This window comes from Electrophorus electricus, chromosome 15 (genome assembly GCF_041902795.1).
Source record: "Electrophorus electricus isolate QZ-2024a chromosome 15, ASM4190279v1, whole genome shotgun sequence".
Lineage (NCBI taxonomy): Eukaryota > Metazoa > Chordata > Actinopteri > Gymnotiformes > Gymnotidae > Electrophorus > Electrophorus electricus.
The window spans coordinates 1,609,830-1,633,144 of record NC_137511.1 but is presented as its reverse complement, the minus strand read 5'-3'; the positions used below and the strand labels follow the sequence as shown (position 1 = coordinate 1,633,144).

Here is a 23,315-nt window from a genome sequence, read left to right as displayed (position 1 = left end):
CAGAGGACGAGAGACAAACAAGCTCAACAAACTGATCAAGAAGGCTGGCTTAGTCCTTGGCTGCACTCTGGACAGTTTTGACTTTGTGGTTAAAATGAGGACAGACGACAAACTCAAGGCTATCCTCGATAATACTTCAAAACCTGTCCATAATCTACTGGCTAGACAGCAGAGCACTTTTCGTCACAGACTCAATCAGCTCCACTATAGTAAGGAGCAGTACAGGAGATCATTCGTACCAACTGCGATGACACTGTACAATTGTTATTTTTGTGTAAGGATGCTACTGAGTGGTATTGAGTGCTAGAATTGTACTTCTTATTATTATTATAATTAATATCCAGTCTTTTGTCATTTTTATTCTGTATTCACTGCACACCTAAGTGAATGTTGTAATGCACTGTCACTTTACCTGGTATACTGTAAACAGTGAAAGATCGGAAGGATCGAACACCTTACCATTCGTAGACTTGCACAAGTCATATCCAATATATGTTGTTTCTTATTCTTTTACATTCTTATTGTTATATATTGTATATAAATATATATAATATTTCTCTTTTTTGTGCTACTTCAATGTTTCAATTTCCCTCTGGGATTAAATATAGTGATTATCTATCTATCTATCTGTCTATCTGTCTGTCTGTCTGTCTGTCTGTCTGCCTACCTACATACTGTGGCCAAACTACTTTGCTCAAAAGGTAGGTTCTGTCACCACTTTCTCTTCTTTCTTCATCTCTCCACCTCTTTCATTTGAAGAATCCCTAACTTTTGTCAGAGAGCTTTTCAATAACATCTTTTCTCCAAACAGCGGTATCCTTGGGAGTCCTAACAGTTCCAACAACTTAGCATCAGTGTATGTCATAAGTCCATGGCCTATTTATGTATGATGAACTGAAAAAGTTGAAGAATCCAGAACTTTTATCAGCTGGGTTTGGACAAAGTGCTCTTTGCAAATGCTGCCATTGCAGCAAGCATTTCATGGCAGTGTATGAGGCCACTTTTGATTGGTAAAACCAAACTCTTTCCAAGCGCTCGGGCATCGACAGCAGCATTCGGGGTTGCTTCATCAACCTCGATTGGGACAAGGAATCTTTCGAGAGACACTGTAGACAAGGTTCATGACTAAGCACTGGTCTTTTTAAAACATGAAGTGGCAGCAGTGGGATTTGAACCAAGTCTTAGACCACCTTAGACCTTGTTAGACAAGAATCTTGGCATGCCTCTCGGCGACTGTCATGTGAGTGCCTCCTATTGAATCTTCCCATATATGTGCCAACATTTTTGCTCAAAATAACTGTGCGTGCAATTGCTTCAGTGGATTCTCAAAAGTACAGTGCTTCCTGGCAGCGGTGGGATTCGAACCCACGCCCCCGAAAGGACTGGAGCCTTAATCCAGCGCCTTGGACCGCTCGGCCACACTACCTGATTTCTCCTTCTGTGACACTGGTTACCTAAGAAAGGGCTTGGCAGAGTACTTTTCCCAACACCTAGCACCAGTTTCCAATTGTTGCTTGTCCCACTGGTTGCTTGTTAGATCAGCAAAGATAATAAAAGTTGCAGTACCGTGGCCCCCAAGTTAGGACCACTGTTGTTGAATGATGGACAGTTTTTTCCACTCTACTAGAGGTATTTTCTTTTGTGCACCTTTCTCAGCACCGGTTTCCCATGACACCGGTTTCCCATTGCACAGCTGGTAACGTACAAATACTTGGGTGTCATCCTCGACAAGAAACTGGACTGGAAGGGCAATTTAGAAGCTGTGTACAGGAAGGGGATTAGTAGAGCTTACTTTTTGAGGAAGCTCAGTTCCTTTAATATGTGCAGCAAGACGCTGATAATGTTCTACCAGTCTGATGTTGCGAGTCATATCTTCTTTGCAGTTGTGTGTTGGGGAGGTAGCATCAGAGGACGAGAGACAAACAAGCTCAACAAACTGATCAAGAAGGCTGGCTTAGTCCTTGGCTGCACTCTGGACAGTTTTGACTTTGTGGTTAAAATGAGGACAGACGACAAACTCAAGGCTATCCTCGATAACACTTCAAAACCTGTCCATAATCTACTGGCTAGACAGCAGAGCACTTTTCGTCACAGACTCAATCAGCTCCACTATAGTAAGGAGCAGTACAGGAGATCATTCGTACCAACTGCGATGACACTGTACAATTGTTATTTTTGTGTAAGGATGCTACTGAGTGGTATTGAGTGCTAGAATTGTACTTCTTATTATTATTATAATTAATATCCAGTCTTTTGTCATTTTTATTCTGTATTCACTGCACACCTAAGTGAATGTTGTAATGCTCTGTCACTTTACCTGGTATACTGTAAACAGTAAAAGATCAGAAGGATCGAACACCTTACCATTCGTAGACTTGCACAAGTCATATACAATATATGTTGTTTCTTATTCTTTTACATTCTTATTGTTATATATTGTATATATATATATATATATATATATATATATATATATATATATATATATATATATATATATATATATATGTAATATTTCTCTTTTTTGTGCTACTTCAATGTTTCAATTTCCCTCTGGGATTAAATATAGTGATTATCTATCTATCTATCTGTCTATCTGTCTGTCTGTCTGTCTGCCTACCTACATACTGTGGCCAAACTACTTTGCTCAAAAGGTAGGTTCTGTCACCACTTTCTCTTCTTTCTTCATCTCTCCACCTCTTTCATTTGAAGAATCCCTAACTTTTGTCAGAGAGCTTTTCAATAACATCTTTTCTCCAAACAGCGGTATCCTTGGGAGTCCTAACAGTTCCAACAACTTAGCATCAGTGTATGTCATAAGTCCATGGCCTATTTATGTATGATGAACTGAAAAAGTTGAAGAATCCAGAACTTCTATCAGCTGGGTTTGGACAAACTGCTCTTTGCAAATGCTGCCATTGCAGCAAGCATTTCATGGCAGTGTATGAGGCCACATTTGATTGGTAAAACCAAAGTCTTTCCAAGCGCTCGGGCATCGACAGCAGCATTCGGGGTTGCTTCATCAACCTCGATTGGGACAAGGAATCTTTGGAGAGACACTGTAGACAAGGTTCATGACTAAGCACTGGTCTTTTTGAAACATGAAGTGGCAGCAGTGGGATTTGAACCAAGTCTTAGACCACCTTAGACCTTGTTAGACAAGAATCTTGGCATGCCTCTCGGCGACTGTCATGTGAGTGCCTCCTATTGAATCTTCCCATATATGTGCCAACATTTTTGCTCAAAATAACTGTGCGTGCAATTGCTTCAGTGGATTCTCAAAAGTACAGTGCTTCCTGGCAGCGGTGGGATTCGAACCCACGACCCCGAAAGAACTGGAGCCTTAATCCAGCGCCTTGGACCGCTCGGCCACACTACCTGATTTCTCTTGCTGTGACACTGGTTACCCAAGAAAGGGCTTGGCAGAGTACTTTTCCCAACACCTAGCACCAGTTTTCAATTGTTGCTTGTCCCACTGGTTGCTTGTTAGAGCAGCAAAGATAATAAAAGTTGCAGTACCGTGGCCCCCAAGTTAGGACCACTGTTGTTGAATGATGGACAGTTTTTTCCACTCTACTAGAGGTATTTTCTTTTGTGCACCTTTCTCAGCACTGGTTTCCCATGATACCGGTTTCCCATTGCACAGGTGGTAACGTACAAATACTTGGGTGTCATCCTCGACAAGAAACTGGACTGGAAGGGCAATTTAGAAGCTGTGTACAGGAAGGGGATTAGTAGAGCTTACTTTTTGAGGAAGCTCAGTTCCTTTAATGTGTGCAGCAAGACGCTGATAATGTTCTACCAGTCTGATGTTGCGAGTCATATCTTCTTTGCAGTTGTGTGTTGGGGAGGTAGCATCAGAGGACAAGAGACAAACAAGCTCAACAAACTGATCAAGAAGGCTGGCTTAGTCCTTGGCGGCACTCTGGACAGTTTTGACTTTGTGGTTAAAATGAGGACAGACGACAAACTCAAGGCTATCCTCGATAATACTTCAAAACCTGTCCATAATCTACTGGCTAGACAGCAGAGCACTTTTCGTCACAGACTCAATCAGCTCCACTATAGTAAGGAGCAGTACAGGAGATCATTCGTACCAACTGCGATGACACTGTACAATTGTTATTTTTGTGTAAGGATGCTACTGAGTGGTATTGAGTGCTAGAATTGTACTTCTTATTATTATTATAATTAATATCCAGTCTTTTGTCATTTTTATTCTGTATTCACTGCACACCTAAGTGAATGTTGTAATGCACTGTCACTTTACCTGGTATACTGTAAACAGTGAAAGATCGGAAGGATCGAACACCTTACCATTCGTAGACTTGCACAAGTCATATCCAATATATGTTGTTTCTTATTCTTTTACATTCTTATTGTTATATATTGTATATATATATATATATAATATTTCTCTTTTTGTGCTACTTCAATGTTTCAATTTCCCTCTGGGATTAAATATAGTGATTATCTATCTATCTATCTATCTATCTATCTATCTATCTATCTATCTGTCTGTCTATCTGTCTGTCTGCCTACCTACATACTGTGGCCAAACTACTTTGCTCAAAAGGTAGGTTCTGTCACCACTTTCTCTTCTTTGTTCATCTCTCCACCTCTTTCATTTGAAGAATCCCTAACTTTTGTCAGAGAGCTTTTCAACAACATCTTTTCTCCAAACAGCGGTATCCTTGGGAGTCCTAACAGTTCCAACAACTTAGCATCAGTGTATGTCATAAGTCCATGGCCTATTTGTGTATGATGAACTGAAAAAGTTGAAGAATCCAGAACTTTTATCAGCTGGGTTTGGACAAAGTGCTCTTTGCAAATGCTGCCATTGCAGCAAGCATTTCATGGCAGTGTATGAGGCCACATTTGATTGGTAAAACCAAAGTCTTTCCAAGCGCTCGGGCATCGACAGCAGCATTCGGGGTTGCTTCATCAACCTCGATTGGGACAAGGAATCTTTCGAGAGACACTGTAGACAAGGTTCATGACTAAGCACTGGTCTTTTTAAAACATGAAGTGGCAGCAGTGGGATTTGAACCAAGTCTTAGACCACCTTAGACCTTGTTAGACAAGAATCTTGGCATGCCTCTCGGCGACTGTCATGTGAGTGCCTCCTATTGAATCTTCCCATATATGTGCCAACATTTTTGCTCAAAATAACTGCGCATGCAATTGCTTCAGTGGATTCTCAAAAGTACAGTGCTTCCTGGCAGCGGTGGGATTCGAACCCACGCCTCCGAAAGGACTGGAGCCTTAATCCAGCGCCTTGGACCGCTCGGCCACACTACCTGATTTTTCCTTGTGTGACACTGGTTACCCAAGAAAGGGCTTGGCAGAGTACTTTTCCCAACACCTAGCACCAGTTTCCAATTGTTGCTTGTCCCACTGGTTGCTTGTTAGAGCAGCAAAGATAATAAAAGTTGCAGTACCGTGGCCCCCAAGTTAGGACCACTGTTGTTGAATGATGGACAGTTTTTTCCACTCTACTAGAGGTATTTTCTTTTGTGCACCTTTCTCAGCACCGGTTTCCCATGACACCGGTTTCCCATTGCACAGCTGGTAACGTACAAATACTTGGGTGTCATCCTCGACAAGAAACTGGACTGGAAGGGCAATTTAGAAGCTGTGTACAGGAAGGGGATTAGTAGAGCTTACTTTTTGAGGAAGCTCAGTTCCTTTAATATGTGCAGCAAGACGCTGATAATGTTCTACCAGTCTGATGTTGCGAGTCATATCTTCTTTGCAGTTGTGTGTTGGGGAGGTAGCATCAGAGGACGAGAGACAAACAAGCTCAACAAACTGATCAAGAAGGCTGGCTTAGTCCTTGGCTGCACTCTGGACAGTTTTGACTTTGTGGTTAAAATGAGGACAGACGACAAACTCAAGGCTATCCTCGATAACACTTCAAAACCTGTCCATAATCTACTGGCTAGACAGCAGAGCACTTTTCGTCACAGACTCAATCAGCTCCACTATAGTAAGGAGCAGTACAGGAGATCATTCGTACCAACTGCGATGACACTGTACAATTGTTATTTTTGTGTAAGGATGCTACTGAGTGGTATTGAGTGCTAGAATTGTACTTCTTATTATTATGATAATTAATATCCAGTCTTTTGTCATTTTTATTCTGTATTCACTGCACACCTAAGTGAATGTTGTAATGCTCTGTCACTTTACCTGGTATACTGTAAACAGTGAAAGATCAGAAGGATCGAACACCTTACCATTCGTAGACTTGCACAAGTCATATACAATATATGTTGTTTCTTATTCTTTTACATTCTTATTGTTATATATTGTATATATATATATATAATATTTCTCTTTTTGTGCTACTTCAATGTTTCAATTTCCCTCTGGGATTAAATATAGTGATTATCTATCTATCTATCTATCTATCTGTCTATCTGTCTGTCTATCTGTCTGTCTATCTGTCTGTCTGCCTACCTACATACTGTGGCCAAACTACTTTGCTCAAAAGGTAGGTTCTGTCACCACTTTCTCTTCTTTGTTCATCTCTCCACCTCTTTCATTTGAAGAATCCCTAACTTTTGTCAGAGAGCTTTTCAACAACATCTTTTCTCCAAACAGCGGTATCCTTGGGAGTCCTAACAGTTCCAACAACTTAGCATCAGTGTATGTCATAAGTCCATGGCCTATTTGTGTATGATGAACTGAAAAAGTTGAAGAATCCAGAACTTTTATCAGCTGGGTTTGGACAAAGTGCTCTTTGCAAATGCTGCCATTGCAGCAAGCATTTCATGGCAGTGTATGAGGCCACATTTGATTGGTAAAACCAAAGTCTTTCCAAGCGCTCGGGCATCGACAGCAGCATTCGGGGTTGCTTCATCAACCTCGATTGGGACAAGGAATCTTTCGAGAGACACTGTAGACAAGGTTCATGACTAAGCACTGGTCTTTTTAAAACATGAAGTGGCAGCAGTGGGATTTGAACCAAGTCTTAGACCACCTTAGACCTTGTTAGACAAGAATCTTGGCATGCCTCTCGGCGACTGTCATGTGAGTGCCTCCTATTGAATCTTCCCATATATGTGCCAACATTTTTGCTCAAAATAACTGCGCGTGCAATTGCTTCAGTGGATTCTCAAAAGTACAGTGCTTCCTGGCAGCGGTGGGATTCGAACCCACGCCTCCGAAAGGACTGGAGCCTTAATCCAGCGCCTTGGACCGCTCGGCCACACTACCTGATTTCTCCTTCTGTGACACTGGTTACCCAAGAAAGGGCTTGGCAGAGTACTTTTCCCAACACCTAGCACCAGTTTCCAATTGTTGCTTGTCCCACTGGTTGCTTGTTAGAGCAGCAAAGATAATAAAAGTTGCAGTACCGTGGCCCCCAAGTTAGGACCACTGTTGTTGAATGATGGACAGTTTTTTCCACTCTACTAGAGGTATTTTCTTTTGTGCACCTTTCTCAGCACCGGTTTCCCATGACACCGGTTTCCCATTGCACAGCTGGTAACGTACAAATACTTGGGTGTCATCCTCGACAAGAAACTGGACTGGAAGGGCAATTTAGAAGCTGTGTACAGGAAGGGGATTAGTAGAGCTTACTTTTTGAGGAAGCTCAGTTCCTTTAATATGTGCAGCAAGACGCTGATAATGTTCTACCAGTCTGATGTTGCGAGTCATATCTTCTTTGCAGTTGTGTGTTGGGGAGGTAGCATCAGAGGACGAGAGACAAACAAGCTCAACAAACTGATCAAGAAGGCTGGCTTAGTCCTTGGCTGCACTCTGGACAGTTTTGACTTTGTGGTTAAAATGAGGACAGACGACAAACTCAAGGCTATCCTCGATAACACTTCAAAACCTGTCCATAATCTACTGGCTAGACAGCAGAGCACTTTTCGTCACAGACTCAATCAGCTCCACTATAGTAAGGAGCAGTACAGGAGATCATTCGTACCAACTGCGATGACACTGTACAATTGTTATTTTTGTGTAAGGATGCTACTGAGTGGTATTGAGTGCTAGAATTGTACTTCTTATTATTATGATAATTAATATCCAGTCTTTTGTCATTTTTATTCTGTATTCACTGCACACCTAAGTGAATGTTGTAATGCTCTGTCACTTTACCTGGTATACTGTAAACAGTGAAAGATCAGAAGGATCGAACACCTTACCATTCGTAGACTTGCACAAGTCATATACAATATATGTTGTTTCTTATTCTTTTACATTCTTATTGTTATATATTGTATATATATATATAATATTTCTCTTTTTGTGCTACTTCAATGTTTCAATTTCCCTCTGGGATTAAATATAGTGATTATCTATCTATCTATCTGTCTGTCTGTCTGTCTGTCTATCTGTCTGTCTGCCTACCTACATACTGTGGCCAAACTACTTTGCTCAAAAGGTTGGTTCTGTCACCACTTTCTCTTCTTTCTTCATCTCTCCACCTCTTTCATTTGAAGAATCCCTAACTTTTGTCAGAGAGCTTTTCAATAACATCTTTTCTCCAAACAGCGGTATCCTTGGGAGTCCTAACAGTTCCAACAACTTAGCATCAGTGTATGTCATAAGTCCATGGCCTATTTATGTATGATGAACTGAAAAAGTTGAAGAATCCAGAACTTTTATCAGCTGGGTTTGGACAAACTGCTCTTTGCAAATGCTGCCATTGCAGCAAGCATTTCATGGCAGTGTATGAGGCCACATTTGATTGGTAAAACCAAAGTCTTTCCAAGCGCTCGGGCATCGACAGCAGCATTCGGGGTTGCTTCATCAACCTCGATTGGGACAAGGAATCTTTGGAGAGACACTGTAGACAAGGTTCATGACTAAGCACTGGTCTTTTTGAAACATGAAGTGGCAGCAGTGGGATTTGAACCAAGTCTTAGACCACCTTAGACCTTGTTAGACAAGAATCTTGGCATGCCTCTCGGCGACTGTCATGTGAGTGCCTCCTATTGAATCTTCCCATATATTTGCCAACATTTTTGCTCAAAATAACTGTGCGTGCAATTGCTTCAGTGGATTCTCAAAAGTACAGTGCTTCCTGGCAGCGGTGGGATTCCAACCCACGACCCCGAAAGGACTGGAGCCTTAATCCAGCGCCTTGGACCGCTCGGCCACACTACCTGATTTCTCTTGCTGTGACACTGGTTACCCAAGAAAGGGCTTGGCAGAGTACTTTTCCCAACACCTAGCACCAGTTTCCAATTGTTGCTTGTCCCACTGGTTGCTTGTTAGAGCAGCAAAGATAATAAAAGTTGCAGTACCGTGGCCCCCAAGTTAGGACCACTGTTGTTGAATGATGGACAGTTTTTTCCACTCTACTAGAGGTATTTTCTTTTGTGCACCTTTCTCAGCACTGGTTTCCCATGATACCGGTTTCCCATTGCACAGGTGGTAACGTACAAATACTTGGGTGTCATCCTCGACAAGAAACTGGACTGGAAGGGCAATTTAGAAGCTGTGTACAGGAAGGGGATTAGTAGAGCTTACTTTTTGAGGAAGCTCAGTGCCTTTAATGTGTGCAGCAAGACGCTGATAATGTTCTACCAGTCTGATGTTGCGAGTCATATCTTCTTTGCAGTTGTGTGTTGGGGAGGTAGCATCAGAGGACAAGAGACAAACAAGCTCAACAAACTGATCAAGAAGGCTGGCTTAGTCCTTGGCGGCACTCTGGACAGTTTTGACTTTGTGGTTAAAATGAGGACAGACGACAAACTCAAGGCTATCCTCGATAATACTTCAAAACTTGTCCATAATCTACTGGCTAGACAGCAGAGCACTTTTCGTCACAGACTCAATCAGCTCCACTATAGTAAGGAGCAGTACAGGAGATCATTCGTACCAACTGCGATGACACTGTACAATTGTTATTTTTGTGTAAGGATGCTACTGAGTGGTATTGAGTGCTAGAATTGTACTTCTTATTATTATTATAATTAATATCCAGTCTTTTGTCATTTTTATTCTGTATTCACTGCACACCTAAGTGAATGTTGTAATGCACTGTCACTTTACCTGGTATACTGTAGACAGTGAAAGATCGGAAGGATCGAACACCTTACCATTCGTAGACTTGCACAAGTCATATCCAATATATGTTGTTTCTTATTCTTTTACATTCTTATTGTTATATATTGTATATATATATATATATAATATTTCTCTTTTTGTGCTACTTCAATGTTTCAATTTCCCTCTGGGATTAAATATAGTGATTATCTATCTATCTATCTATCTATCTATCTATCTATCTATCTATCTATCTATCTGTCTGTCTATCTGTCTGTCTGCCTACCTACATACTGTGGCCAAACTACTTTGCTCAAAAGGTAGGTTCTGTCACCACTTTCTCTTCTTTGTTCATCTCTCCACCTCTTTCATTTGAAGAATCCCTAACTTTTGTCAGAGAGCTTTTCAACAACATCTTTTCTCCAAACAGCGGTATCCTTGGGAGTCCTAACAGTTCCAACAACTTAGCATCAGTGTATGTCATAAGTCCATGGCCTATTTGTGTATGATGAACTGAAAAAGTTGAAGAATCCAGAACTTTTATCAGCTGGGTTTGGACAAAGTGCTCTTTGCAAATGCTGCCATTGCAGCAAGCATTTCATGGCAGTGTATGAGGCCACATTTGATTGGTAAAACCAAAGTCTTTCCAAGCGCTCGGGCATCGACAGCAGCATTCGGGGTTGCTTCATCAACCTCGATTGGGACAAGGAATCTTTCGAGAGACACTGTAGACAAGGTTCATGACTAAGCACTGGTCTTTTTAAAACATGAAGTGGCAGCAGTGGGATTTGAACCAAGTCTTAGACCACCTTAGACCTTGTTAGACAAGAATCTTGGCATGCCTCTCGGCGACTGTCATGTGAGTGCCTCCTAATGAATCTTCCCATATATGTGCCAACATTTTTGCTCAAAATAACTGTGCGTGCAATTGCTTCAGTGGATTCTCAAAAGTACAGTGCTTCCTGGCAGCGGTGGGATTCCAACCCACGACCCCGAAAGGACTGGAGCCTTAATCCAGCGCCTTGGACCGCTCGGCCACACTACCTGATTTCTCCTTTTGTGACACTGGTTACCCAAGAAAGTGCTTGGCAGAGTACTTTTCCCAACACCTAGCACCAGTTTCCAATTGTTGCTTGTCCCACTGGTTGCTTGTTAGAGCAGCAAAGATAATAAAAGTTGCAGTACCGTGGCCCCCAAGTTAGGACCACTGTTGTTGAATGATGGACAGTTTTTTCCACTCTACTAGAGGTATTTTCTTTTGTGCACCTTTCTCAGCACCGGTTTCCCATGACACCGGTTTCCCATTGCACAGGTGGTAACGTACAAATACTTGGGTGTCATCCTCGACAAGAAACTGGACTGGAAGGGCAATTTAGAAGCTGTGTACAGGAAGGGGATTAGTAGAGCTTACTTTTTGAGGAAGCTCAGTTCCTTTAATATGTGCAGCAAGACGGTGATAATGTTCTACCAGTCTGATGTTGCGAGTCATATCTTCTTTGCAGTTGTGTGTTGGGGAGGTAGCATCAGAGGACGAGAGACAAACAAGCTCAACAAACTGATCAAGAAGGCTGGCTTAGTCCTTGGCTGCACTCTGGACAGTTTTGACTTTGTGGTTAAAATGAGGACAGACGACAAACTCAAGGCTATCCTCGATAACACTTCAAAACCTGTCCATAATCTACTGGCTAGACAGCAGAGCACTTTTCGTCACAGACTCAATCAGCTCCACTATAGTAAGGAGCAGTACAGGAGATCATTCGTACCAACTGCGATGACACTGTACAATTGTTATTTTTGTGTAAGGATGCTACTGAGTGGTATTGAGTGCTAGAATTGTACTTCTTATTATTATTATAATTAATATCCAGTCTTTTGTCATTTTTATTCTGTATTCACTGCACACCTAAGTGAATGTTGTAATGCTCTGTCACTTTACCTGGTATACTGTAAACAGTGAAAGATCAGAAGGATCGAACACCTTACCATTCGTAGACTTGCACAAGTCATATACAATATATGTTGTTTCTTATTCTTTTACATTCTTATTGTTATATATTGTATATATATATATATAATATTTCTCTTTTTTGTGCTACTTCAATGTTTCAATTTCCCTCTGGGATTAAATATAGTGATTATCTATCTATCTATCTATCTATCTATCTATCTATCTATCTATCTATCTATCTATCTATCTATCTGTCTGTCTGTCTATCTGTCTGTCTGCCTACCTACATACTGTGGCCAAACTACTTTGCTCAAAAGGTAGGTTCTGTCACCACTTTCTCTTCTTTGTTCATCTCTCCACCTCTTTCATTTGAAGAATCCCTAACTTTTGTCAGAGAGCTTTTCAATAACATCTTTTCTCCAAACAGCGGTATCCTTGGAAGTCCTAACAGTTCCAACAACTTAGCATCAGTGTATGTCATAAGTCCATGGCCTATTTATGTATGATGAACTGAAAAAGTTGAAGAATCCAGAACTTTTATCAGCTGGGTTTGGACAAAGTGCTCTTTGCAAATGCTGCCATTGCAGCAAGCATTTCATGGCAGTGTATGAGGCCACATTTGATTGGTAAAACCAAAGTCTTTCCAAGCGCTCGGGCATCGACAGCAGCATTCGGGGTTGCTTCATCAACCTCGATTGGGACAAGGAATCTTTCGAGAGACACTGTAGACAAGGTTCATGACTAAGCACTGGTCTTTTTAAAACATGAAGTGGCAGCAGTGGGATTTGAACCAAGTCTTAGACCACCTTAGACCTTGTTAGACAAGAATCTTGGCATGCCTCTCGGCGACTGTCATGTGAGTGCCTCCTATTGAATCTTCCCATATATGTGCCAACATTTTTGCTCAAAATAACTGTGCGTGCAATTGCTTCAGTGGATTCTCAAAAGTACAGTGCTTCCTGGCAGCGGTGGGATTCCAACCCACTCCCCCGAAAGGACTGGAGCCTTAATCCAGCGCCTTGGACCGCTCGGCCACACTACCTGATTTCTCTTTTTGTGACACTGGTTACCCAAGAAAGTGCTTGGCAGAGTACTTTTCCCAACACCTAGCACCAGTTTCCAATTGTTGCTTGTCCCACTGGTTGCTTGTTAGAGCAGCAAAGATAATAAAAGTTGCAGTACCGTGGCCCCCAAGTTAGGACCACTGTTGTTGAATGATGGACAGTTTTTTCCACTCTACTAGAGGTATTTTCTTTTGTGCACCTTTCTCAGCACCGGTTTCCCATGACACCGGTTTCCCATTGCACAGGTGGTAACGTACAAATACTTGGGTGTCATCCTCGACAAGAAACTGGACTGGAAGGGCAATTTAGAAGCTGTGTACAGGAAGGGGATTAGTAGAGCTTATTTTTTGAGGAAGCTCAGTTCCTTTAATGTGTGCAGCAAGACGCTGATAATGTTCTACCAGTCTGATGTTGCGAGTCATATCTTCTTTGCAGTTGTGTGTTGGGGAGGTAGCATCAGAGGACGAGAGACAAACAAGCTCAACAAACTGATCAAGAAGGCTGGCTTAGTCCTTGGCTGCACTCTGGACAGTTTTGACTTTGTGGTTAAAATGAGGACAGACGACAAACTCAAGGCTATCCTCGATAATACTTCAAAACCTGTCCATAATCTACTGGCTAGACAGCAGAGCACTTTTCGTCACAGACTCAATCAGCTCCACTATAGTAAGGAGCAGTACAGGAGATCATTCGTACCAACTGCGATGACACTGTACAATTGTTATTTTTGTGTAAGGATGCTACTGAGTGGTATTGAGTGCTAGAATTGTACTTCTTATTATTATTATAATTAATATCCAGTCTTTTGTCATTTTTATTCTGTATTCACTGCACACCTAAGTGAATGTTGTAATGCACTGTCACTTTACCTGGTATACTGTAAACAGTGAAAGATCGGAAGGATCGAACACCTTACCATTCGTAGACTTGCACAAGTCATATACAATATATGTTGTTTCTTATTCTTTTACATTCTTATTGTTATATATTGTATATATATATATATATATATATATATATATATATATATATATATATATATATATATATATATATGTAATATTTCTCTTTTTTGTGCTACTTCAATGTTTCAATTTCCCTCTGGGATTAAATATAGTGATTATCTATCTATCTATCTGTCTGTCTGTCTGTCTGCCTACCTACATACTGTGGCCAAACTACTTTGCTCAAAAGGTAGGTTCTGTCACCACTTTCTCTTCTTTCTTCATCTCTCCACCTCTTTCATTTGAAGAATCCCTAACTTTTGTCAGAGAGCTTTTCAATAACATCTTTTCTCCAAACAGCGGTATCCTTGGGAGTCCTAACAGTTCCAACAACTTAGCATCAGTGTATGTCATAAGTCCATGGCCTATTTATGTATGATGAACTGAAAAAGTTGAAGAATCCAGAACTTTTATCAGCTGGGTTTGGACAAAGTGCTCTTTGCAAATGCTGCCATTGCAGCAAGCATTTCATGGCAGTGTATGAGGCCACATTTGATTGGTAAAACCAAAGTCTTTCCAAGCGCTCGGGCATCGACAGCAGCATTCGGGGTTGCTTCATCAACCTTGATTGGGACAAGGAATCTTTGGAGAGACACTGTAGACAAGGTTCATGACTAAGCACTGGTCTTTTTGAAACATGAAGTGGCAGCAGTGGGATTTGAACAAAGTCTTAGACCACCTTAGACCTTGTTAGACAAGAATCTTGGCATGCCTCTCGGCGACTGTCATGTGAGTGCCTCCTATTGAATCTTCCCATATATGTGCCAACATTTTTGCTCAAAATAACTGTGCGTGCAATTGCTTCAGTGGATTCTCAAAAGTACAGTGCTTCCTGGCAGCGGTGGATTTCGAACCCACGCCCCCGAAAGGACTGGAGCCTTAATCCAGCGCCTTGGACCGCTCGGCCACACTACCTGATTTCTCCTTTTGTGACACTGGTTACCCAAGAAAGTGCTTGGCAGAGTACTTTTCCCAACACCTAGCACCAGTTTCCAATTGTTGCTTGTCCCACTGGTTGCTTGTTAGAGCAGCAAAGATAATAAAAGTTGCAGTACCGTGGCCCCCAAGTTAGGACCACTGTTGTTGAATGATGGACAGTTTTTTCCACTCTACTAGAGGTATTTTCTTTTGTGCACCTTTCTCAGCACCGGTTTCCCATGACACCGGTTTCCCATTGCACAGGTGGTAACGTACAAATACTTGGGTGTCATCCTCGACAAGAAACTGGACTGGAAGGGCAATTTAGAAGCTGTGTACAGGAAGGGGATTAGTAGAGCTTACTTTTTGAGGAAGCTCAGTTCCTTTAATGTGTGCAGCAAGATGCTGATAATGTTCTACCAGTCTGATGTTGCGAGTCATATCTTCTTTGCAGTTGTGTGTTGGGGAGGTAGCATCAGAGGACAAGAGACAAACAAGCTCAACAAACTGATCAAGAAGGCTGGCTTAGTCCTTGGCTGCACTCTGGACAGTTTTGACTTTGTGGTTAAAATGAGGACAGACGACAAACTCAAGGCTATCCTCGATAATACTTCAAAACCTGTCCATAATCTACTGGCTAGACAGCAGAGCACTTTTCGTCACAGACTCAATCAGCTCCACTATAGTAAGGAGCAGTACAGGAGATCATTCGTACCAACTGCGATGACACTGTACAATTGTTATTTTTGTGTAAGGATGCTACTGAGTGGTATTGAGTGCTAGAATTGTACTTCTTATTATTATTATAATTAATATCCAGTCTTTTGTCATTTTTATTCTGTATTCACTGCACACCTAAGTGAATGTTGTAATGCACTGTCACTTTACCTGGTATACTGTAAACAGTGAAAGATCGGAAGGATCGAACACCTTACCATTCGTAGACTTGCACAAGTCATATACAATATATGTTGTTTCTTATTCTTTTACATTCTTATTGTTATATATTGTATATATATATATATATATATATATATATATATATATATATATATATATATATATATATATATATATGTAATATTTCTCTTTTTTGTGCTACTTCAATGTTTCAATTTCCCTCTGGGATTAAATATAGTGATTATCTATCTATCTATCTGTCTGTCTGTCTGTCTGCCTACCTACATACTGTGGCCAAACTACTTTGCTCAAAAGGTAGGTTCTGTCACCACTTTCTCTTCTTTCTTCATCTCTCCACCTCTTTCATTTGAAGAATCCCTAACTTTTGTCAGAGAGCTTTTCAATAACATCTTTTCTCCAAACAGCGGTATCCTTGGGAGTCCTAACAGTTCCAACAACTTAGCATCAGTGTATGTCATAAGTCCATGGCCTATTTATGTATGATGAACTGAAAAAGTTGAAGAATCCAGAACTTTTATCAGCTGGGTTTGGACAAAGTGCTCTTTGCAAATGCTGCCATTGCAGCAAGCATTTCATGGCAGTGTATGAGGCCACATTTGATTGGTAAAACCAAAGTCTTTCCAAGCGCTCGGGCATCGACAGCAGCATTCGGGGTTGCTTCATCAACCTTGATTGGGACAAGGAATCTTTGGAGAGACACTGTAGACAAGGTTCATGACTAAGCACTGGTCTTTTTGAAACATGAAGTGGCAGCAGTGGGATTTGAACAAAGTCTTAGACCACCTTAGACCTTGTTAGACAAGAATCTTGGCATGCCTCTCGGCGACTGTCATGTGAGTGCCTCCTATTGAATCTTCCCATATATGTGCCAACATTTTTGCTCAAAATAACTGTGCGTGCAATTGCTTCAGTGGATTCTCAAAAGTACAGTGCTTCCTGGCAGCGGTGGATTTCGAACCCACGCCCCCGAAAGGACTGGAGCCTTAATCCAGCGCCTTGGACCGCTCGGCCACACTACCTGATTTCTCCTTTTGTGACACTGGTTACCCAAGAAAGTGCTTGGCAGAGTACTTTTCCCAACACCTAGCACCAGTTTCCAATTGTTGCTTGTCCCACTGGTTGCTTGTTAGAGCAGCAAAGATAATAAAAGTTGCAGTACCGTGGCCCCCAAGTTAGGACCACTGTTGTTGAATGATGGACAGTTTTTTCCACTCTACTAGAGGTATTTTCTTTTGTGCACCTTTCTCAGCACCGGTTTCCCATGACACCGGTTTCCCATTGCACAGGTGGTAACGTACAAATACTTGGGTGTCATCCTCGACAAGAAACTGGACTGGAAGGGCAATTTAGAAGCTGTGTACAGGAAGGGGATTAGTAGAGCTTACTTTTTGAGGAAGCTCAGTTCCTTTAATGTGTGCAGCAAGATGCTGATAATGTTCTACCAGTCTGATGTTGCGAGTCATATCTTCTTTGCAGTTGTGTGTTGGGGAGGTAGCATCAGAGGACAAGAGACAAACAAGCTCAACAAACTGATCAAGAAGGCTGGCTTAGTCCTTGGCTGCACTCTGGACAGTTTTGACTTTGTGGTTAAAATGAGGACAGACGACAAACTCAAGGCTATCCTCGATAATACTTCAAAACCTGTCCATAATCTACTGGCTAGACAGCAGAGCACTTTTCGTCACAGACTCAATCAGCTCCACTATAGTAAGGAGCAGTACAGGAGATCATTCGTACCAACTGCGATGACACTGTACAATTGTTATTTTTCTGTAAGGATGCTACTGAGTGGTATTGAGTGCTAGAATTGTACTTCTTATTATTATTATAATTAATATCCAGTCTTTTGTCATTTTTATTCTGTATTCACTGCACACCTAAGTGAATGTTGTAATGCTCTGTCACTTTACCTGGTATACTGTAAACAGTGAAAGATCAGAAGGATCGAACACCTTACCATTCGTAGACTTGCACAAGTCATATACAATATATGTTGTTTCTTATTCTTTTACATTCTTATTGTTATATATTGTATATATATATATATATAATATTTCTCTTTTTTGTGCTACTTCAATGTTTCAATTTCCCTCTGGGATTAAATATAGTGATTATCTATCTATCTATCTATCTTTCTATCTATCTATCTATCTATCTATCTATCTATCCATCTGTCTGTCTGCCTACCTACATACTGTGGCCAAACTACTTTGCTCAAAAGGTAGGTTCTGTCACCACTTTCTCTTCTTTGTTCATCTCTCCACCTCTTTCATTTGAAGAATCCCTAACTTTTGTCAGAGAGCTTTTCAATAACATCTTTTCTCCAAACAGCGGTATCCTTGGGAGTCCTAACAGTTCCAACAACTTAGCATCAGTGTATGTCATAAGTCCATGGCCTATTTATGTATGATGAACTGAAAAAGTTGAAGAATCCAGAACTTTTATCAGCTGGGTTTGGACAAAGTGCTCTTTGCAAATGCTGCCATTGCAGCAAGCATTTCATGGCAGTGTATGAGGCCACATTTGATTGGTAAAACCAAAGTCTTTCCAAGCGCTCGGGCATCGACAGCAGCATTCGGGGTTGCTTCATCAACCTCGATTGGGACAAGGAATCTTTCGAGAGACACTGTAGACAAGGTTCATGACTAAGCACTGGTCTTTTTAAAACATGAAGTGGCAGCAGTGGGATTTGAACCAAGTCTTAGACCACCTTAGACCTTGTTAGACAAGAATCTTGGCATGCCTCTGGGCGACTGTCATGTGAGTGCCTCCTATTGAATCTTCCCATATATGTGCCAACATTTTTGCTCAAAATAACTATGTGTGCAATTGCTTCAGTGGATTCTCAAAAGTACAGTGCTTCCTGGCAGCGGTGGGATTCCAACCCACGCCCCCGAAAGGACTGGAGCCTTAATCCAGCGCCTTGGACCGCTCGGCCACACTACCTGATTTCTCCTTCTGTGACACTGGTTACCCAAGAAAGGGCTTGGCAGAGTACTTTTCCCAACACCTAGCACCAGTTTCCAATTGTTGCTTGTCCCACTGGTTGCTTGTTAGAGCAGCAAAGATAATAAAAGTTGCAGTACCGTGGCCCCCAAGTTAGGACCACTGTTGTTGAATGATGGACAGTTTTTTCCACTCTACTAGAGGTATTTTCTTTTGTGCACCTTTCTCAGCACCGGTTTCCCATGACACCGGTTTCCCATTGCACAGGTGGTAACGTACAAATACTTGGGTGTCATCCTCGACAAGAAACTGGACTGGAAGGGCAATTTAGAAGCTGTGTACAGGAAGGGGATTAGTAGAGCTTACTTTTTGAGGAAGCTCAGTTCCTTTAATGTGTGCAGCAAGACGCTGATAATGTTCTACCAGTCTGATGTTGCGAGTCATATCTTCTTTGCAGTTGTGTGTTGGGGAGGTAGCATCAGAGGACGAGAGACAAACAAGCTCAACAAACTGATCAAGAAGGCTGGCTTAGTCCTTGGCTGCACTCTGGACAGTTTTGACTTTGTGGTTAAAATGAGGACAGACGACAAACTCAAGGCTATCCTCGATAATACTTCAAAACCTGTCCATAATCTACTGGCTAGACAGCAGAGCACTTTTCGTCACAGACTCAATCAGCTCCACTATAGTAAGGAGCAGTACAGGAGATCATTCGTACCAACTGCGATGACACTGTACAATTGTTATTTTTGTGTAAGGATGCTACTGAGTGGTATTGAGTGCTAGAATTGTACTTCTTATTATTATTATAATTAATATCCAGTCTTTTGTCATTTTTATTCTGTATTCACTGCACACCTAAGTGAATGTTGTAATGCACTGTCACTTTACCTGGTATACTGTAAACAGTGAAAGATCGGAAGGATCGAACACCTTACCATTCGTAGACTTGCACAAGTCATATACAATATATGTTGTTTCTTATTCTTTTACATTCTTATTGTTATATATTGTATATATATATATATATATATATATATATATAATATTTCTCTTTTTTGTGCTACTTCAATGTTTCAATTTCCCTCTGGGATTAAATATAGTGATTATCTATCTATCTATCTGTCTGTCTGTCTGTCTGCCTACCTACATACTGTGGCCAAACTACTTTGCTCAAAAGGTAGGTTCTGTCACCACTTTCTCTTCTTTCTTCATCTCTCCACCTCTTTCATTTGAAGAATCCCTAACTTTTGTCAGAGAGCTTTTCAATAACATCTTTTCTCCAAACAGCGGTATCCTTGGGAGTCCTAACAGTTCCAACAACTTAGCATCAGTGTATGTCATAAGTCCATGGCCTATTTATGTATGATGAACTGAAAAAGTTGAAGAATCCAGAACTTTTATCAGCTGGGTTTGGACAAAGTGCTCTTTGCAAATGCTGCCATTGCAGCAAGCATTTCATGGCAGTGTATGAGGCCACATTTGATTGGTAAAACCAAAGTCTTTCCAAGCGCTCGGGCATCGACAGCAGCATTCGGGGTTGCTTCATCAACCTTGATTGGGACAAGGAATCTTTGGAGAGACACTGTAGACAAGGTTCATGACTAAGCACTGGTCTTTTTGAAACATGAAGTGGCAGCAGTGGGATTTGAACAAAGTCTTAGACCACCTTAGACCTTGTTAGACAAGAATCTTGGCATGCCTCTCGGCGACTGTCATGTGAGTGCCTCCTATTGAATCTTCCCATATATGTGCCAACATTTTTGCTCAAAATAACTGTGCGTGCAATTGCTTCAGTGGATTCTCAAAAGTACAGTGCTTCCTGGCAGCGGTGGATTTCGAACCCACGCCCCCGAAAGGACTGGAGCCTTAATCCAGCGCCTTGGACCGCTCGGCCACACTACCTGATTTCTCCTTTTGTGACACTGGTTACCCAAGAAAGTGCTTGGCAGAGTACTTTTCCCAACACCTAGCACCAGTTTCCAATTGTTGCTTGTCCCACTGGTTGCTTGTTAGAGCAGCAAAGATAATAAAAGTTGCAGTACCGTGGCCCCCAAGTTAGGACCACTGTTGTTGAATGATGGACAGTTTTTTCCACTCTACTAGAGGTATTTTCTTTTGTGCACCTTTCTCAGCACCGGTTTCCCATGACACCGGTTTCCCATTGCACAGGTGGTAACGTACAAATACTTGGGTGTCATCCTCGACAAGAAACTGGACTGGAAGGGCAATTTAGAAGCTGTGTACAGGAAGGGGATTAGTAGAGCTTACTTTTTGAGGAAGCTCAGTTCCTTTAATGTGTGCAGCAAGATGCTGATAATGTTCTACCAGTCTGATGTTGCGAGTCATATCTTCTTTGCAGTTGTGTGTTGGGGAGGTAGCATCAGAGGACAAGAGACAAACAAGCTCAACAAACTGATCAAGAAGGCTGGCTTAGTCCTTGGCTGCACTCTGGACAGTTTTGACTTTGTGGTTAAAATGAGGACAGACGACAAACTCAAGGCTATCCTCGATAATACTTCAAAACCTGTCCATAATCTACTGGCTAGACAGCAGAGCACTTTTCGTCACAGACTCAATCAGCTCCACTATAGTAAGGAGCAGTACAGGAGATCATTCGTACCAACTGCGATGACACTGTACAATTGTTATTTTTCTGTAAGGATGCTACTGAGTGGTATTGAGTGCTAGAATTGTACTTCTTATTATTATTATAATTAATATCCAGTCTTTTGTCATTTTTATTCTGTATTCACTGCACACCTAAGTGAATGTTGTAATGCTCTGTCACTTTACCTGGTATACTGTAAACAGTGAAAGATCAGAAGGATCGAACACCTTACCATTCGTAGACTTGCACAAGTCATATACAATATATGTTGTTTCTTATTCTTTTACATTCTTATTGTTATATATTGTATATATATATATATATATATATATATATATATATATATATATATATATATATATATATATATATATATATATATATAATATTTCTCTTTTTTGTGCTACTTCAATGTTTCAATTTCCCTCTGGGATTAAATATAGTGATTATCTATCTATCTATCTATCTTTCTATCTATCTATCTATCTATCTATCTATCTATCCATCTGTCTGTCTGCCTACCTACATACTGTGGCCAAACTACTTTGCTCAAAAGGTAGGTTCTGTCACCACTTTCTCTTCTTTGTTCATCTCTCCACCTCTTTCATTTGAAGAATCCCTAACTTTTGTCAGAGAGCTTTTCAATAACATCTTTTCTCCAAACAGCGGTATCCTTGGGAGTCCTAACAGTTCCAACAACTTAGCATCAGTGTATGTCATAAGTCCATGGCCTATTTATGTATGATGAACTGAAAAAGTTGAAGAATCCAGAACTTTTATCAGCTGGGTTTGGACAAAGTGCTCTTTGCAAATGCTGCCATTGCAGCAAGCATTTCATGGCAGTGTATGAGGCCACATTTGATTGGTAAAACCAAAGTCTTTCCAAGCGCTCGGGCATCGACAGCAGCATTCGGGGTTGCTTCATCAACCTCGATTGGGACAAGGAATCTTTCGAGAGACACTGTAGACAAGGTTCATGACTAAGCACTGGTCTTTTTAAAACATGAAGTGGCAGCAGTGGGATTTGAACCAAGTCTTAGACCACCTTAGACCTTGTTAGACAAGAATCTTGGCATGCCTCTGGGCGACTGTCATGTGAGTGCCTCCTATTGAATCTTCCCATATATGTGCCAACATTTTTGCTCAAAATAACTATGTGTGCAATTGCTTCAGTGGATTCTCAAAAGTACAGTGCTTCCTGGCAGCGGTGGGATTCCAACCCACGCCCCCGAAAGGACTGGAGCCTTAATCCAGCGCCTTGGACCGCTCGGCCACACTACCTGATTTCTCCTTCTGTGACACTGGTTACCCAAGAAAGGGCTTGGCAGAGTACTTTTCCCAACACCTAGCACCAGTTTCCAATTGTTGCTTGTCCCACTGGTTGCTTGTTAGAGCAGCAAAGATAATAAAAGTTGCAGTACCGTGGCCCCCAAGTTAGGACCACTGTTGTTGAATGATGGACAGTTTTTTCCACTCTACTAGAGGTATTTTCTTTTGTGCACCTTTCTCAGCACCGGTTTCCCATGACACCGGTTTCCCATTGCACAGGTGGTAACGTACAAATACTTGGGTGTCATCCTCGACAAGAAACTGGACTGGAAGGGCAATTTAGAAGCTGTGTACAGGAAGGGGATTAGTAGAGCTTACTTTTTGAGGAAGCTCAGTTCCTTTAATGTGTGCAGCAAGACGCTGATAATGTTCTACCAGTCTGATGTTGCGAGTCATATCTTCTTTGCAGTTGTGTGTTGGGGAGGTAGCATCAGAGGACGAGAGACAAACAAGCTCAACAAACCGATCAAGAAGGCTGCTCAGTCCTTGGCTGCTCTCTGGACAGTTTTGAGGTTGTGGTTAAAATGAGGACAGATGACAAAGTCAAGGCTATCCTCGATAATACT

General features: G+C 41.4%; 12 non-coding genes across 12 annotated transcripts; all 12 read right to left on the bottom strand.

Moving 5' to 3' along the window:
- Positions 1-1,344: 1,344 nt before the first annotated feature.
- Positions 1,345-1,426, bottom strand: trnal-aag (transfer RNA leucine (anticodon AAG)). Its single transcript has one exon. It is a non-coding gene; the product is annotated as a tRNA-Leu (tRNA).
- A 1,871-nt stretch (positions 1,427-3,297) lies between these two features.
- trnal-aag (transfer RNA leucine (anticodon AAG)) lies at positions 3,298-3,379 on the bottom strand. Its single transcript has one exon. It is a non-coding gene; the product is annotated as a tRNA-Leu (tRNA).
- Positions 3,380-5,219: 1,840 nt separating this feature from the next.
- Positions 5,220-5,301, bottom strand: trnal-aag (transfer RNA leucine (anticodon AAG)). The gene has a single exon. It is a non-coding gene; the product is annotated as a tRNA-Leu (tRNA).
- A 1,838-nt stretch (positions 5,302-7,139) lies between these two features.
- On the bottom strand, positions 7,140-7,221 carry trnal-aag (transfer RNA leucine (anticodon AAG)). The gene has a single exon. It is a non-coding gene; the product is annotated as a tRNA-Leu (tRNA).
- Positions 7,222-9,041: 1,820 nt separating this feature from the next.
- On the bottom strand, positions 9,042-9,123 carry trnal-aag (transfer RNA leucine (anticodon AAG)). Its single transcript has one exon. It is a non-coding gene; the product is annotated as a tRNA-Leu (tRNA).
- A 1,848-nt stretch (positions 9,124-10,971) lies between these two features.
- On the bottom strand, positions 10,972-11,053 carry trnal-aag (transfer RNA leucine (anticodon AAG)). Its single transcript has one exon. It is a non-coding gene; the product is annotated as a tRNA-Leu (tRNA).
- A 1,863-nt stretch (positions 11,054-12,916) lies between these two features.
- Positions 12,917-12,998, bottom strand: trnal-aag (transfer RNA leucine (anticodon AAG)). The gene has a single exon. It is a non-coding gene; the product is annotated as a tRNA-Leu (tRNA).
- Positions 12,999-14,857: 1,859 nt separating this feature from the next.
- trnal-aag (transfer RNA leucine (anticodon AAG)) lies at positions 14,858-14,939 on the bottom strand. Its single transcript has one exon. It is a non-coding gene; the product is annotated as a tRNA-Leu (tRNA).
- Positions 14,940-16,800: 1,861 nt separating this feature from the next.
- Positions 16,801-16,882, bottom strand: trnal-aag (transfer RNA leucine (anticodon AAG)). Its single transcript has one exon. It is a non-coding gene; the product is annotated as a tRNA-Leu (tRNA).
- Positions 16,883-18,727: 1,845 nt separating this feature from the next.
- trnal-aag (transfer RNA leucine (anticodon AAG)) lies at positions 18,728-18,809 on the bottom strand. The gene has a single exon. It is a non-coding gene; the product is annotated as a tRNA-Leu (tRNA).
- A 1,823-nt stretch (positions 18,810-20,632) lies between these two features.
- Positions 20,633-20,714, bottom strand: trnal-aag (transfer RNA leucine (anticodon AAG)). The gene has a single exon. It is a non-coding gene; the product is annotated as a tRNA-Leu (tRNA).
- A 1,905-nt stretch (positions 20,715-22,619) lies between these two features.
- Positions 22,620-22,701, bottom strand: trnal-aag (transfer RNA leucine (anticodon AAG)). Its single transcript has one exon. It is a non-coding gene; the product is annotated as a tRNA-Leu (tRNA).
- Positions 22,702-23,315: the final 614 nt, after the last annotated feature.